This window comes from Mastigoproctus giganteus, chromosome 13 (assembly GCF_048544385.1).
Source record: "Mastigoproctus giganteus isolate SK-2022 chromosome 13, ASM4854438v1, whole genome shotgun sequence".
Lineage (NCBI taxonomy): Eukaryota > Metazoa > Arthropoda > Arachnida > Uropygi > Thelyphonidae > Mastigoproctus > Mastigoproctus giganteus.
The window spans coordinates 26223779-26240559 of NC_143587.1; positions in this window are offsets into that span (position 1 = coordinate 26223779).

Sequence of the window (16781 nt, forward strand, 5' to 3'; positions counted from 1 at the left end):
GAATGAACTAAGGAAGAGGAAAAACTTGGAAATGGAAAAAATTCTGTATACTCTTACTTTTATTCAGAAAGAAAAGGTCGAGAGTTTCATATATACTTGCTGTCGTAAAAGACAGCAGATGTAAACAAAATTAGAACTCAAATTCTGAAAGGTGGATGGAAAATAGTGTCACTGTGGTTATATGGCATCAGAAGTAGTAGAACAATCAAACACCCTCTTGCTGAAAGAAAATTTCCAGTGGGATTTACTCAAAGAGGTAACTACCATTAGGGGTAAAGGGAAGGGTTATTGCTTTCATAAAGGCGACTACGATGGTCTGAGACAGTATTTAAATTCTATACAGTGGGACCAACTGATGATGTTACCAACAGCAAATTCAAAATGGGAAGCATTCAAAGAACTTATCTTGGAAGCTACTAGGCTTTACATACCAACTAAGAAATATTGTTCAAGGTTTAGGCCTAAATGGATGTCAGATGAACTGAGACATATGGCAGAGAAGAAAAATGCATGGGATACATACAAATTAACACGTGACACAGAAGCCTATGATAGATACAAGTTGATCTGTAACCAAGTTACAAAGGAGGCAGGCAGAGGCAGAGTACGAGAAATCTTTGGCAAGGGATGCAAAGAAAAACAGCAACGAGTTCTTTACTTATGTAAACTCTAGAGGGAAGGGGATGAATCAGATTGGTCCAGTTGATATCGATGGTTCAACTGTTGATGATCCTGCTCAGGTAGCTAACAAACTAAATGAATATTTTGCATCGACATACACGCATGAGGATTTATTCAGCGAGGGGAATGCCAGTGGTGTATTCAACTCTGGCAGTAAGCTAGATAATCTTGTAATAACTGAGAGTAAAGTGGAGGAGAAATTGTTGAAGATAAACACAAGAAAGGCACCTGGGGTGGATGAGTTCTATCCAGTTATATTAAAGGAGGTAGCAAAGGAAGTAAGCAAACCCTTAGCCATAATTATGAGAGCTTCCTTGGACTCAGGGGAGGTACCCATAGACTGGAGATGTGCAAATGTGACCCCAATTCACAAAGGAGGATCAAAGGCTGACATAAGTAATTATAGACCTGTGGGTTTAACTTCTGTTCCAGGAAAATTAATGGAGGCACTGGTTAAAGAAGCACTGCAGGATCATCTAGACAAGACTTCAGTTATAGATCGGACACAGCATGGTTTTGTTAAGGGAAAGTCTTGCCTGACCAATTTGATTGGATACTATGATGCAGTCACAAAAGAACTGGATGCAAGGAATAACTTTGATATTATATATTTGGATCTTAGAAAGGCTTTTGATACTGTTGCACATGGAAGACTGCTGCACAAATTGGAGCAGTGTGGCATTGGAGGCAAATTGCTCTATGGATAAAAGGGTGGTTGAGAGGGAGAAGACAGAGAGTGGTAATCAATGGGCACTGCTCATTGTGGACTAATGTTATTAACGGAGTCCCTCACAGTTCAGTGTTGGGTCCATTATTGTTTTCTGAATTTATACAGATATTGATGATGGTATATTAGCATTAGCATTAGTAGAGGCATTTGATGCAAGAAAGCAAGCTTATGCAGCATCAGCTAAAAAAAATTAATAAATAAAAAATAACCACTTCCACTTCACCCCTCTGTTCGTTCGAAATACCTGTCCAGCTGAGCCTTAAACTTATTTAGGCTATCAACTTCCACGACAAGGGATGGAAGTCTGTTCCACCAACCAACCACCCGTTGGCTAAAGGCAAATTTCCGCACGTCTATCCTACATCTGTCTTTCCTCAATTTGAATTTATGCCCTCTCAGGTGATTATTCTGAGCAAGAGGAAGAATCCCATCAGCATTGAGCATGCTCAAACCTTTCAAGGCTTTATACACCTCTATCAGATCACCTCGTTGGTGCCTAGTCTCCAGACACTATAATTTGCAAAACTTAAGCCTTTCTTCGTAAGAGCACCCCTTTGTTCCATTCACTAATCTTGTTGCCCTTCTCTCTACTCGTTCCAGCAGCTCTACATCCTTCTTGAAATGAGGCCTCCAGGCCTCATTTCAAGCTTAATGTCCAAGTTTGCAGACGATACAAAGGTTTGCATTGTTGTGGACACTACTGATGCTATGCTGCTGCAACAGGACCTGGAAAGGTTGATGAGATGGGCTGAGAGGTGGCAAATGAAGTTCAACATTGACAAATGTAAAGTACTACATATGGGAAACAGCAACCCCAGAGCAACGTATCAACTCTGTGGTACTACACTGACAGTGGTAGAGAATGAAAAGGACCTGGGGGTAATTGTGCAGGCAGGTATGAAGTTCTCTGAGCAGTGCAGACTCTAGGCTGCAAGAGTAGCTCATGGTGTCTTGTCAATGATATACAGAAATTTTTCTAGCATGGATAAGGAGGTGATTATTCCCTTGTATAAGGTAATGGTCAAGCCACACCTTGGGTACTGTATACAGGTCTGGAGGCCTCATTTCAAGAAGGATGTAGAGCTGCTGGAACGAGTACAGAGAAGGGCAACAAGATTAGTGAATGGAACAAAGGATTGCTCTTACGAAGAAAGGCTTATGTTTTGGAAATTACAGTGTCTGGAGACTAGGCACCGGCGAGGTGATCTGATTGAGGTTTTTAAAGCCTTGAATGGTTTGAGCATGCTCAATGCTGATGGGATTCTTCCTCTTGCTCAGAATAATCACCTGAGAGGGCATAAATTCAGATTGAGGAAAGCCAGATGTAGGATAGATGTGCGGAAATTTGCCTTTAGCCAGCGAGTAGTTGGTTGGTGGAACAGACTTCTATCCCTTGTTGTGGAAGTTGATAGCCTAAATAAATTTAAGGCTCAGCTGGACAGGTATTTAGAATGAACAGAGGGGTGAAGTGGAAGTGGTTTTTTTTTTTTTCCTTTGGCTGATGCTGCATAAGCTTTCTTTCTTGCATCATATGCCTCTACTAATGCTAGTCTGAACAAGAGGATGGATTTCATCAATGCTGAGCTTACTCAATTTATTCAAGGCGCTACACCTTAAATCAGATTCTCCTTGGATGTACTTAGTCTCCAAGTGCTGCCATTTGCAAAACTGAAGCTTTTTCTGATACTAGCACCCTTTTGCTCCGTTACCAACAGACCATTCCAACAGACCAACATCCTTCCTAAAAAGAGGCTCCCAGACCTGTATGAAGTATTCAAGACATGGCCTAACCATTATACAAAGGGATAATCACTTCCTTATCCCTTTTGGAAAAATTCCTGTATATATATCACTGACAAAGCCCCGTGAACTGTCCTGGCAGTCCTGTCTGCCCTGCTCCGAGAACTTCATATCTGACTGTAAAATTAACCCCAGGTCTTTTTTCATTCTCCAATGCCCCGAGTGTGGTATTAGACAACTGGTACATTAATCTGGGATTGCTGCTCCCCATACAAAGTACCTTATTTTTGTCAATATGAAGGTTCAAGTGACATTTCTCAGCTCATCTGCCTAATTTGTCTAGATCCAGTTGCAGTAGCATACGTACAAACTTAGACAATAAGTGTGATATGCCCTTATCAACACCATTAATAAATATAGAAAAGAACAATTGGCCAATTACTGAACCCTGGGGGATGATGCTAGTAACTTAGTCCAAGAAGAGCAGTTCCCATTGATAACCACTCTCTCTCTTCTCCTACTCAATTATCCATTTATCTATAGCAGAAACTTGTCCTTAACGCCACACTGCTCCAATTTGTATAGCAGTCTTTTATGTACAACAGCATAAAAAGTTTTCTGATATCTATGTCCAAGGGGGTGGGTTCAAAAGTTTTTAGCCCAATATAGATCACAAAGGTTTTCATGAAAGATAATATTGAAAAATACTCAATTTTTTGGTACTCTTTTTTTTTTTTTTTTTTTTGGCTGGTGCAGCATAAGCTTCAGGATTCCTTGCACCACATGGCTAATAATAATAACTCTTCTTGTGTGTTCACTTAAAATTTCTAATTTATAACTATATTCTTCTCCTTTAAACACAGCATTGAAGTGTAGAAGTTGAATGAAGATGGAGTCCATCAAATCAAGTGCCATACAGTCATTGAGTATGTTCATTTAAAGGGAATGTTGCTGAACAAAATTGGTGAAGACACACAGCAAACATTAGACATATAGATATGTATAGTACCTTATGTAGGGTGGCACTTAAAGATCAGTTTAACTCTGCCTTGGTATACTGTGATGAATACAGAAAATCTGTAAAAGGCGGAAAATGTGAATAATGTTATGTTTGTGTGATGTAGTATTGTTTGTTTCTGGCCACTGTAGCAAACATTAAGAGAATCTTGTGCTTCACATGCCATGGTCAAAAACTGAGTTGCAGAATGGGTTTTGAAGGCCTGTTACTGTGTTGACACCTGAAAATGTGGCTGCTATTCATAACCTGATCATGCAAGACTGCAGAATAACACTGAAACAATATTCAACATTTCCCATGAGTGAGCTCATGATATTGTAGCGAATGTTTTAGGAAAGAATGTGTGTTTTTTCCAAAGTAGTCCCTAAAGCACTGAATGCAGAATGAATGTAGGAAAGAATGAGGTGTTATCATGAGATTATGCTGTTGTTTGGTTTTTAGGAGCATTAGCAACTAAGGCCATATTGCTCCGGGATATGCGGTGGTCATTCCCTGACCTTTCCGCATCCTCCGTATTTGGTGGTGACGGGCTCGAACCCCGGTCTAATCAAGAAGCGTGTGCTACGCACTGCTGCTCCTTCCCACCTGGCTACGGAGGCGCCAAGAGAGATTATGCAGAACCAGATCCAAGTCTATCAGCACCCTGTGAGTTTTTTTGATGTGCCCTCTCCAATTTGCTATTAAGTTTATGCATTATATTTTTACAATTGACTGAAAAAATAAGTGAAAGCCATGGCCCATGTGGTAACGGGCCCTGTGGGAAACGCTAATGGCCCGGGGCCAATTCCTGGCGAGTTGAGCAGCACATTTATTCACTCGAATGCATGATAACTGAAATCCGAACTTTCTGAATTTCTTGAATTGGAATGTAAGTTTGACTTCATATGGCGATTTGAGATTTACAGCAAATCAGTGAATTTGACCCATCCCCTAAATTATGGCACCCTGTGCGGCCACACAGCTCAATCACCCCTGCCATTTTGGAGCTAATGAAGCTACGTTTTAGGGGTGGTATGTTACTATAAACAAACATGGGTGCATCACTTTGACCCCGAAACAACGGAACAATCAAAACAATGAAAGTATTCCTCTTCCCTGTATAACATTTTAGGATGGGGGGCCCCATCCTAAAATGTTTTGAGTGCAGTAGTCACAGTATCCATCTCCTAGAATGCAGAAGGAGTGATCATGGTTGATTTCCATGGAATGAGGTGCCACTTTCAATGCCAAATATTATTCTAACCTACTGAGACATTTTCACAAGGAATTAAAGCTCAAGAGGCACAGTAAACTGGCCAAAGCAGTCATCTTGCATCAAGACAGTGGATCAGTGTACACTGCATTTGACTAAGGCAAAACTAAAAATTACAAAAAAAATTAATGCAAAGCCCAGCATCTGCCCTACTCACTGGATTTTGACTTTTCTACTTCCAAATCTCAAAAAGGACTTGAAAGGGTAGAAATTCAACAGATACATGCTGTGATGGAAGAAGCAGTCAACTGATTTGAGTGGGGTTATGAAAGCTAAGGGATTGTACCAGAAAGTGTGTTGACTTAGGGAGGACCATGCTGAAAAATAAAATGGATTTTCGAACTTTCCAACCTTCTCTCATATATGATGTCAAATTTTTTTTTTTTTTTTTTGCATCCAGTTCCTTTATTTTATCATAGTACCCAATCAGACTGGTCAGACAAGACTGCCGTTGAACAAATCCATGCTTTAACCAGTATAACTGTTCCTGGCTAGATGGTCCTGCATTAGTTCTAGTGGCTCCCATTATCCAGGGGTTGTATTCTGAAGGACAAGTTCGAGAAGACTGGAGCAAAGCATTAATTGTATTGATATATAAAAGGGCAAATAAAATTCTAGGCATAGCATTTAAAGAACAATTCAAATTCTAGTGTATTGGGTAACATCTATGCAAGTATATTAAAGAAAAGTATTTAAAGTATTACTGAATGCAATCATGGGGAGAATGGTCAAGTTTCACTGACAAATAGGGGATGCTATGATAAAATATTTATACTAAGACAAATTACACAAAAGTTATGTGAACATATCAAGGGCCTGGTAATCTTTATAAGTAAAAGGTTTGTAGAAAATGGCAGACCTACAGTGAGGACTGAATGAAGCACTGCAAAGTTTTTTAAAGTTAAAATTAGAATGAGGCGGATGTTTGGTTTTTTTTTTTTTTTTTTAGGAGCATTAGCAACTAAGGCCATATTGCTCAGGGAATATGCGGTGGTCATTCCCTTGACCTTTCCGCATCCTCCGTATTTGGTGGTGACAGGCTCGAACCCGGGTCTAATCAAGAAGCATGTGCTACGCAGTGCTACTCCTTCCCACCTGGCTACGGAGGCGCCTGAGAATGAGGCGGCGCTACACCTTATAGCTACATTAAATTTCAAGGATCACCTAATTATAAACGGACATAAGTTACTGACAAAGTTTAGCATGCAAGACTTAAAAAGCGAATCAATATTATAATGCATATGATAGTTGGCTGTTAAATGGTTGTTTGCAACAGCTTTAAGAATCTCTGAATAAATTAAAGGCTATAGAGAATTTGGCATGAAAATTAAAGCACAAACTTGTTATTCTGAATATTATCTGATTGAATAAAGAATATTCATCTGAAGAATATTTAAAGATACGAGGTTATCCACATGTTGGAAAAGATTTTTCAGCTCCAGCAAACACTTAAGTTTTTGATAAATTTTTGCTGCTTTATTAACTTATTTGTCATATTAATTTATTTTCTAAAAGTAGCTTTCAAGTTCTAGTCAAGCCCCATAGTTTATTTTGAATTTAGATAGAGATTTTGTAGGTTACTATTTAGTATCAGTAGAATCTTGTACAATTCGAAACTTGCTGCGATTGTTGTAGTCTATTAGATCGAAACAGAATAGCGTAATGTAATCTTGAACTTGATAGCATAAGGTATAATGTAAAACTAGTGTAATACGTAGCACTGTATTAGGAATCTGTTAGCTTAATACAGTACTGTCAATTATCGATTAATATATTAATCTTATTAATTTTCATTGTTAATTAAATTGTATTTAAAAGGAAATCATGCCCCAGACTAGAGCATAAAAGCAACAAGCAAAGTAGCAGAAGTCCTGTGGCTCAGGGGAGAAATGAAGGGGGCAATTCTCCAATGCATCACAGACTAAAAAAATGTGCAAAATGTGAAATGTTTGTGCAACTTTCTGGAACAGGCTATGATCTAGCCAAGGAGGATGTCTTTGTGTGTGTGTGCTAGGTGCAGAGAGAGAGAGAGAGTGTGAAAAAATTAGGTGCCAACCAAATTAGATGGGCGTATATCACAGTTTGAAGTGTAAAGTAAATGCCCTCGAAGGAATTAAAATTGAGGGGGGGACCATTGACGCTCTCAGCTGTACAACTCAAAGCCAGAGCTCACTCTTGTGCATCAGGTAACAAAGCGGCAATCTTCAGGGCAGAATACGCTGGTCCCACAGGAGCTAGTTATCGTTGGTGACTTAATTTTCAGGGAAAAGGGAAATATATTGTGTAAAAAGGATAGGTGGAATAGGACCAGGATATGTCTGCCAGGGGCAAAAGTTGATGATGTTGTAGAGCAGATATCATCTTTTAAGGGCACAAAAGGGGATATTGTTGCACATGCTGGCATTAATGACATTAAGTATAGATCTGCAGACTTAATTAACAAGTAAGTTGAAGTCTGCTTAGCTTTAGGAAGTATGTAGAGTTGCTAGAATGGGTATAAAGAAGGGCAACATGGGGAAACAAAGGGGTGCACTTACCAATAAAGGCTTAAGTTCTGCAAACTGCAGCACCTGGAGACTACACAAGGTGATCTTATTGAGGTGTGTATAAGGCCTTGAATGGGTTGAGCAAGCTGAATGCTGATAGGATTCTTCTTCTTGCTCAGATTACGAACCTGAGGGGGAATAGATTCTAATTGAGGAAAGACAGTTGTAGAATAGATGTGTGGAAATTTGCTTTTAGCTAGCAAATTTCCGCACATAGTTGATTGCTGGAACAAACTTCAATCTGTTGTTGTGGAAGTTGATAGCCTATAAAATATTTAAGGGCAAAGGCCTCGTGCTACGAGGTAGAATGACCAACATGTAGGTTAGTGCTACGTTAAAATGATGCTTTTGCACTAACCTACATGGTGCCTCCGTAGCCAGGTGGGAAAGAGCAGCAGTGCGTAGCACACGCTTCTTGATTAGACCGGGGTTTGAGCCTGTTACCACCAAATACGGAGGATGCGGAAAGGTCAGGGAATGACCACGGCACATCCCGGAGAAAAATGGCCTTAGTTGCTAATGCTCCTAAAAACCAAATAACAAACAAACATAACAACACTAACCTACATGTTAGTCATTCTACCTTGTAGCATGAGGACTTTGCCCTAAAATATTTTATAGTCTATATCACTGCATTCCATCAGGCATTTCTCATATTGTGAAATTATAGGGTGGCCACGAAAGGCTGAAGGGGTTGAAAGAGTTATAACTTGTTCATTTTTAATCTTTTTTATTTTCTTTTTTTACAGGTTATAGAGCATCCCTTGGAGATTAAAATGTGGCCACTGAAAGGCTGACCACCCTTTCAGAATCTTCTGAAGCGATGTTCTGGCGATGCCTAGTTGAGCAGAGCAACGACGGGCAGAGGCAGATGTATCCTCAAGGACACTCTGCCGTACAGCTTCCACCGCTGCGTCAGTGCACTTAGGACCTCTTCCAGGAAGATCGCCGACTGATCCAGTTCATTCAAACCGGGGGATTAGGTTCCGAATCATGTTACCACTAGGAGGACTTTAAAATGCTGCCGGTATTTTCTCTGAGTTTCAATAATTGATCTTTCATTGGAATAGAAAACCCAACGAGTTTTATTCGTTGCTGGACATCATATGTAGCTATTTTAATCTCCAAGGAATGCTCTATAACCTGTAAAAAAAGAAAATAAAACATATTAAAAATGAACAAGTTATGACTTTTTCAAACCCTTCAGTCTTTCAGTGGCCACCCTGTATAACTTCATAACTGGGTTGTCACTATTGCAACACCAGGGTACCTGTCCACCCACTGAAGAGACGCCAACAAGCTTTGAAACGGTGCCATCTGGGTGGCGGTATCCACTGAGAATAAATAACAGTAGTCTTCTCCACTGGTGAAGTGTTATTTATTCGAGGTAGTACAATACCATGGCAACTCATTGTGGAGGAATTCACAATATGAGATATAACCAAATGATGCCAATTTAATTAATTAATTAAACTACTTTGGTAGACGGCTATATTAAAATGATGCTTTTGAACTAACCTACATGGAAGTTGATAGCTTAAATAAATTTAGGGCAGGGCTAGAGAGGCATATCGAATAAATGGAAAGGTGAAATGGGAGTTTTTTTTTTTTTTTTTTGGCTGATGCTGCATAAGCTTGCTTTCTTGCAACATATGCCTCAACTATTGCTAATGCACAAGTTTAATGTTGAAACTAGGTTACGAGTTAGGGTTGAATTTGAAAGAGCTTGCAGTCCTGCTCAGACATGATAGGAGGGGGTATATGATGGGAGCAATGTCAGTCAAATGGGCCCTGGAGGAAATTGTACAAGGCTGATGGGGTAGAATTTTTTTCGGTGTGATCTGTGCTTGCTAAAAGGAGAGACTGCTTCTACAGGGATGGGATACACTTAAATAGAAAAGGTGCAAGAATATTTGCTGATACTATCAAGGCAGTGTTAGGTGGGTCAGAAAACTGCTAGCTTGGAGAGATTCACAGACTAATAGAATAAGATTAGCCGCATCAGAGGTGAAAGTGATTCTTGCACTGCTTCTATTGGAATGAGCAGCAGTCTGGAAAGCAAGATGCTGGGAGTCATTGTGGTACAATGTGGTAAATACATGGGCTGTGTTAGGTCAACTAAGAGTAAGAACAGGTGCATGTATACTTGCATGCACCAATGCTAGCAGTTTAATAAATAAATTTGAAGAATTTGAGGTGCTTGTCAAAACATCAAAGGTGGATATTGTTGGGATATCAGAGACATGGTGTTACACTGATATAAGGAATGCAGAAGTGGAATTTGGGGAGTACAATGTGTTCAGAAAGGATAGGAAGGGAGGAGCGGGAACCGCATCCATTTGACATGGGTGGACAGTGAAATGTTGAATCAGTTCGGTGTGGCATAAACACTCTGAAAGCAAAATCAAGGACAGGAATGTGTTATAGGCATAATGACTCTGATGAGTCATTATGCCTATAACATTATAAGTTAAATTATAAACAGCATTATAAGTCTGATTATAAGACAATCTGACTTATAATGCCCCATTGACTTGTGGACTGGCTCAATACACTAGTATTTTGTGGATTTATTGGCTGACTCTTTTCTACAGCAGCATGTTTGAGGCAACCAGAGGGAGTAATACTTTTGATCTGATTATCATCAGTGATTCTTTGTGCTTTAAGAATCTGCAGATAACGGAACCACTAAGTGACAGTGATCACAGTGTGCTGATGTGGAATTTACTCAAAGATGTAACTACCATCAGGAGTAAAGGGAAGGGTTTTTGCTTTTGTAAAGGTGATTACAGTGGTCTCAGACAGTTTTAAATTCTATACAGTGGGCCCAACTGATGATGTTGTTGTTGTTGTTGTTGTGGTGTTTTCTGGTACAAGGGCAACTCAGGCCATATTGCTCCTCCCGAATCAATTGAATTTACATATAAGAACTGCTTCTAGTTCAAATCTATCACCATCTCTAACAGCAATTAGAAACAGTGATACATTTGAATTTGTTTTAAACAGCAAAAAAATTAGGAGAGATTTGCTTTTTTACCTATGACGTTGGTGAGATACAGAGTTTGTTGTAGATCTGAAATGAAACTAAAAGCCGTTTGTCGGGAATTGTTAAACAAAGCTACATTCAAGGAGTATATGTTTTACTGTAAGTATCTGCGAGCAGTGCGCACACTGAGGAGGATCATTCCCTGGAAGCAGATATAGATGTGTGATGTGAGTGTGACCTATTCGAATTCTGGCGAAGATTACTTTCCTTTTCTATTTTTACGAAGGCTAGAAGTCCATAATTGTGGTTCGGTTTTTATTGGAAATACCTTGTTATTTATTTGCATTTTTCACAGAAGTGTCCATTGTTTCATGCATGTTCTCTGTATTTTGTTCCTATAATCAGGATATGGGACTAGATCATTTGTTGAGGCTATGTTGGAAGGATGCTTTCCAGCATCAAACTGATGATGTTACCAACAGCAAATACTAAATGGGAAGCATTCAAAGAATTAATCGTGAAAGCTACTAGGCTTTTCATACCAACTAAGAAATATTGTTCCAGGTTTAGGGCTAAATGGATATCAGATAAACTAATAAGACTCGTGGCAGAGAATAAAAATGCATGCAATGCATATAAACTATCAGCAGACACAGAAGCCTATGGCAGATATAAGCTGGTCTGCAAAAGGAAGTTATACAGGAGAAGGCAGATTACAAGAAATCCTTGGAAAATAATGCAAATAAGAACAGTAAACAGTTCTTTACTTATGAAAACTCTAGAAAAAAGGGGATAAATCAGATCGGTCCATTTGATATCGATGGCTTGTCTGCTGATGATACTGCTCAGGTAGCTGACAAACTGAATAAGTATTTTGCATCTACATTCACACGAGGAGATATTCAGGGAGGGTAATGCCAGACGTTTATCAAACTCTGGCAGGGAGCTAAATGAATTTATAATAACTGAGAGGAAAGTGGAGGAGAAATTGTTGAAATTGAACATAAGAAAGGCACCTAGGATGGATGGGATCTATCCAGTTATATATAAGGAGACAGCAAAGAGAGTATGCAAATCCTTAGCCATAATTATGTGAGCTTCCTTGGACTCAGGGGGGGGAGGTCCCTGTGGACTGGAGATGTGCAAATATGTCCCCAATTCACAAAGGGTGACAGGAATAATTACAGACCAGTTAGTTTAACTTCTGTTCCTGGGAAAATAATGGAGTCACTGGTTAAAGAAGCACTGCAGGATCATCTAGACAAGAGAGCAGTAATAATTCAGAAACAGCATGGGTTTGTTAAGGGGACGTCTTGTCTGACCAAATTGATTAGATACTATGATGTGGTCACAAAGGAACTGGATGCGAAAAATAATTTTGATATCATATACTTGGATTTCAAGAAAGGATTTGATACTGTTGCACATAGAAAACTACTGTATAAATTGGAGCAGTACAGCATTAATAGCAAATTGCTGCTGTGCCTAAAGGGATTGTTGAGTGGGAGAAGACAGAGTGGTAATCAAAGGACACTGCTCTCTGAGGAATAATGTTATTAGTGTATACCCTTGGGATTTGGTTTTGGGTCCATTGTAGTTTTCAGTATTTATTAATGATATTGATGAAGGTATATCAGGCTTAATGTCCAAGTTTGCAGACACTACAAAGGTTGGCAGGGTTGTTAATGATACTAATGACAGTACGCCACTGAAACAGGATCTAGAAAAATTGAGCAGATGGGCTGACAGGTGGCAACTGAAGTTTAACATTGACAAATGTAAAGTACTGCATGTGGGTAGCAGTAACTCTGGAGTAACATATAAACTATGTGCTACTACACTCAGGATAGTGGGGAATAAAAAAAGACCTGGGCATAATTGTGCAGTCAGATATTAAGTTATATGAGCAGTGCAGACATTCTGCAAGAGTAGCTCATAGTGTCTTGTCAATGACACACAGGAATTTTTCTAGCTGGAATAAGAAGGTGATTATCCCCTTGTATAAGGCAATCGTCAGGCCACACCTTGAGTACTGTATATAGTTCTGGAGGCCTCATTTTAAGAAGGATCCATAGAGAAGGGCAACGAATTTGGTGAATGGCACAATGAGTTGCTCTTACAAAGAAAGACTTAAGTTCTGCAAATTGCAGTCTGCAGACACTAGGCACCTGCGACTGACCTGATAGATGTGTATAAAGCCTTGAATGGTTTGAGCAAGCTCAATGCTGATGGGATCCTCCTCTTGTCCAGATTAATCTCTTGAGGGGACATAAATTCCAATTGAGGAAAGACAATTGTAGAAGTGATGTGTCGAAATTTGCCTATTGCCAGCAGGTAGTTGAATCCTGGAACAAGCTTCCTCCTGTCATTGTGGTAGTTGACAGCTTAAATGAATTCAAGGCAAATCTGACCCCAATTCACAAAGGCGGATCAAAGGCTGACAAAGTAATTATAGACCTGTGAGTTTAACTTCTGTTCCAGGAAAATTAATGGAGGCACTGGTTAAAGAAGCACTGCAGGATCATCTACACAAGACTTCATTTATAGCTGGGACACAGCATGGTTTTGTTAAGGGGAAGTCTTGTCTGATCAATTTGATTGGATGCTATGATGCAGTCACAAAAGAACTGGATGCAGGGAATAACTTTGATATTATATACTTGGATCTAAGAAAGGCTTTTGATACTGTTGCACATGAAAGACTGCTGCACAAATTGGAGCAGTGTGGCATTGGAGGCAAATTGCTGCTATGGATAAAGGGGTGGTTGAGGAGGAGAAGACAGAGAGTGGTAATAGAGTGGACACTGCTCATCGTGGACAAATGTTATTAGTGGAGTTCCTCAGGGTTCAGTGTTGGGTCCATTATTGTTTTCTGAATTTATAAATAATATTGATGATGGTATATCAAGCTTAATGCCCAAATTTGTAGACAATACAAAATTGGCAGGGTTGTTAAGGGCACTATTGACACTAAGCTGCTGCAAAAGGATCTGGAAAGCCTGAGCTGATGGGCTGAGAGGTGGCAAATTAAGTTGAACATTGACAAATGTAAAGTACTACATATGGGAAACAGCAACCCCAGAGCAACGTATCAACTCTGTGGTACTACACTGACAGTTTGTTTGTTTGTTATTTGGTTTTTAGGAGCATTAGCAACTAAGGCCATATTGCTCCGGCATATGCGGTGGTCATTCCCTGACCTTTTCACATCATCCGTATTTGGTGGTGACGGGCTCGAACCCCAGTCTAATCAACAAGCGTGTGCTACGCACTGCTGCTCCTTCCCACCTGGCTGCTGAGGTGCCTACACTGACAGTGGTAGAGAATGAAAAGGACCTGGGGCTAATTGTGCAGGCAGATATGAAGTTCTCTGAGCAGTGCAGATGGGCTGCAAGAGTAGCTCATGGTGTCTTATCACTGATATACAGGAATTTTTCTAGCAGGAATAAGGTGATTATTCCCTTGTATAAGGCAATGGTCAAGCCACACCTTGAGTACTGTATACAGGTCTGGAGGCCTCATTTCAAGAAGGATGTAAAGTTGCTGTAACGAGTAGAAAGAAGGGAACAAGGTTAGTGAATGGAACAAAGGATTGCACTTACAAAGAAAGGGTTAAGTTTTGCAAATTACAATGTCTGGTGTATAGGCACGTGCGAGGTGATCTGATTGAGGTGTATAAAGCCTTGAATGGTTTGAGCATACTCAATGCTGATGGGATTCTTCCTCTTGCTGAATAATCACCTGAGAGGGCATAAATTGAAATTGAGGAAAGACGGTTGTAGATTAGATGTGCGGAAGTTTGCCTTTAGCCAGTGGGTGGTTGATTGCTGGAACAAACTTCCATCTGTTGTTGCAGAAGTTGATAGCTTAAATAGATTCAAGGCAGAACTTGACAAACATTTGGAGCGGGAAATAATTTTTTTTTTTTTTTTTTTTTGGCTGATGCTATATAAGCTTGCTTTTTTGCATCATGTGCCTTTGCTAATGCTAATTGGGTGGACCTAGATAGTGATCTACAAGTTACTACAGCTTTAACAGACAAAGAAATTGCCCACTTTCTTACTGATAATTTCTTCGAGGAGGAGGAAAATGAAGATGAACCTGAATGAATACCAATTACAAAATGACAAACTCGTGAAGCTATGGCCATCCTCAGGAGAGCGTTGGAAGAAATTGGTGCAAGTAATCTTGAATATAGACTGTTATACAATATTCAAAAATCCATAAATCGACTCTGTAGTGATAATTTAAAGCAATCTAAAATAACTGACTATTTTAAATTATAATTATATTACAAAGTGTTATGTTTAATTAATATGTATATTAATTAAACTATGTACATAAGTATAAATTTATTTTTATTTTGCTAACATGTGGATAATTTTATTTTTATTTTGTTTGGAACATAAAAATCAGAAGAATATTCTGATTTTTACATATCTTTTAATTTGTAATAAACCTTTGGTAATAAAATGTAAATTTTTGCTTTATATCTTTATTTTTAAAGCCTCTGAATAATATTTGTCGATTTTTGCTTATTAGAATCGCTGTTTATTAGAATCCAAATTCTGATAGAGGTGTATAAAGTCTTGAATGGTTTGAGCATGCTCAATGCTGATGGGATTATGCCTCTTGCTCAGAATAATCACCTGAGAGGGCATAAATTCAAATTGAGGAAAGACAGATGTAGGATAGATGTGTGGAAATTTGCCTTTAGCCAGCGGGTAGTTGGTTGGTGGAACAGACTTCCATCCCTTGTTGTGGAAGTTGATAGCCTAAATAAATTTAAGGCTCAGCTGGACAGGTATTTCGAACAAACACAGGGGTGAAGTGGAAGTTTTTTTTTTTTTTTTTTTCTGGCTGATGCTGCATAAGCTTGCTTTCTTGCATCATATTAGCATTAGCATTAGTAGAGGCATTTGATGCAAGAAAGCAAGCTTATGCAGCATCAGCCAAAAAAAAAAAAAAAAAAAAACCACTTCCACTTCACCCCTCTGTTCGTTCAAAATACCTGTCCAGCTGAGCCTTAAACTTATTTAGGCTATCAACCTCCACCACAAGGGATGGAAGTCTGTTCCACCAACCAACCACCCGCTGGCTAAAGGCAAATTTCCGCACGTCTATCCTACATCTGCGTCTATCCTATATATGCCTCTACTAATGCTAATGCTAAACTAGACAAACATTTTTAATTCAATGTATGGGTTAAATAGGAAGGTGTTTTTTTTTTTTTTTTTTTTTTGGCTGATGCTGTATAAACTTGCTTTCTTGCATCATATGTCTGCACTAATGGTAATGCTAATCTGAGCCGCTATTATGAATGAAATTTCTGTCAACTGAGTTGCCGAGCCAATGCAAAAATAAAATAAATAAATAAAGCTAGAAGTTAGAAAGAAAACACAATTAATCCAAACGTGAAAGATTTTGTATTGGTTAATAGTCCTTGTCTCAGAATTGTTTATTCAGCAGTATGTGGATCAGTGTTTCACTTCCAACTAGAATTTGAGCTGATATATCCTATAGATAATCAAATTTGGTAACAAAACAAGATAATATGTTTTCTGACTAAGGTTGATCCAGTACCTGCAAATATCCAGATGTCATAATTAAATTCAAATGTGTGCTCAAATTTTTAACATGGAATGACCATCTTCAGATTAAGGAAAACAGCCAGAACATTTTGCACTTAATTTTAAAAAAATCAGTATGCTTATTAACCAGAGTTTTTGAACAAGAGTTTTACTAAAAATCTTTTTTATTAAAAAAAATACCATAATAAAGAGTAAGGTTACAATGCCATTAATTTAGTTGCATACTATGTACTGCAC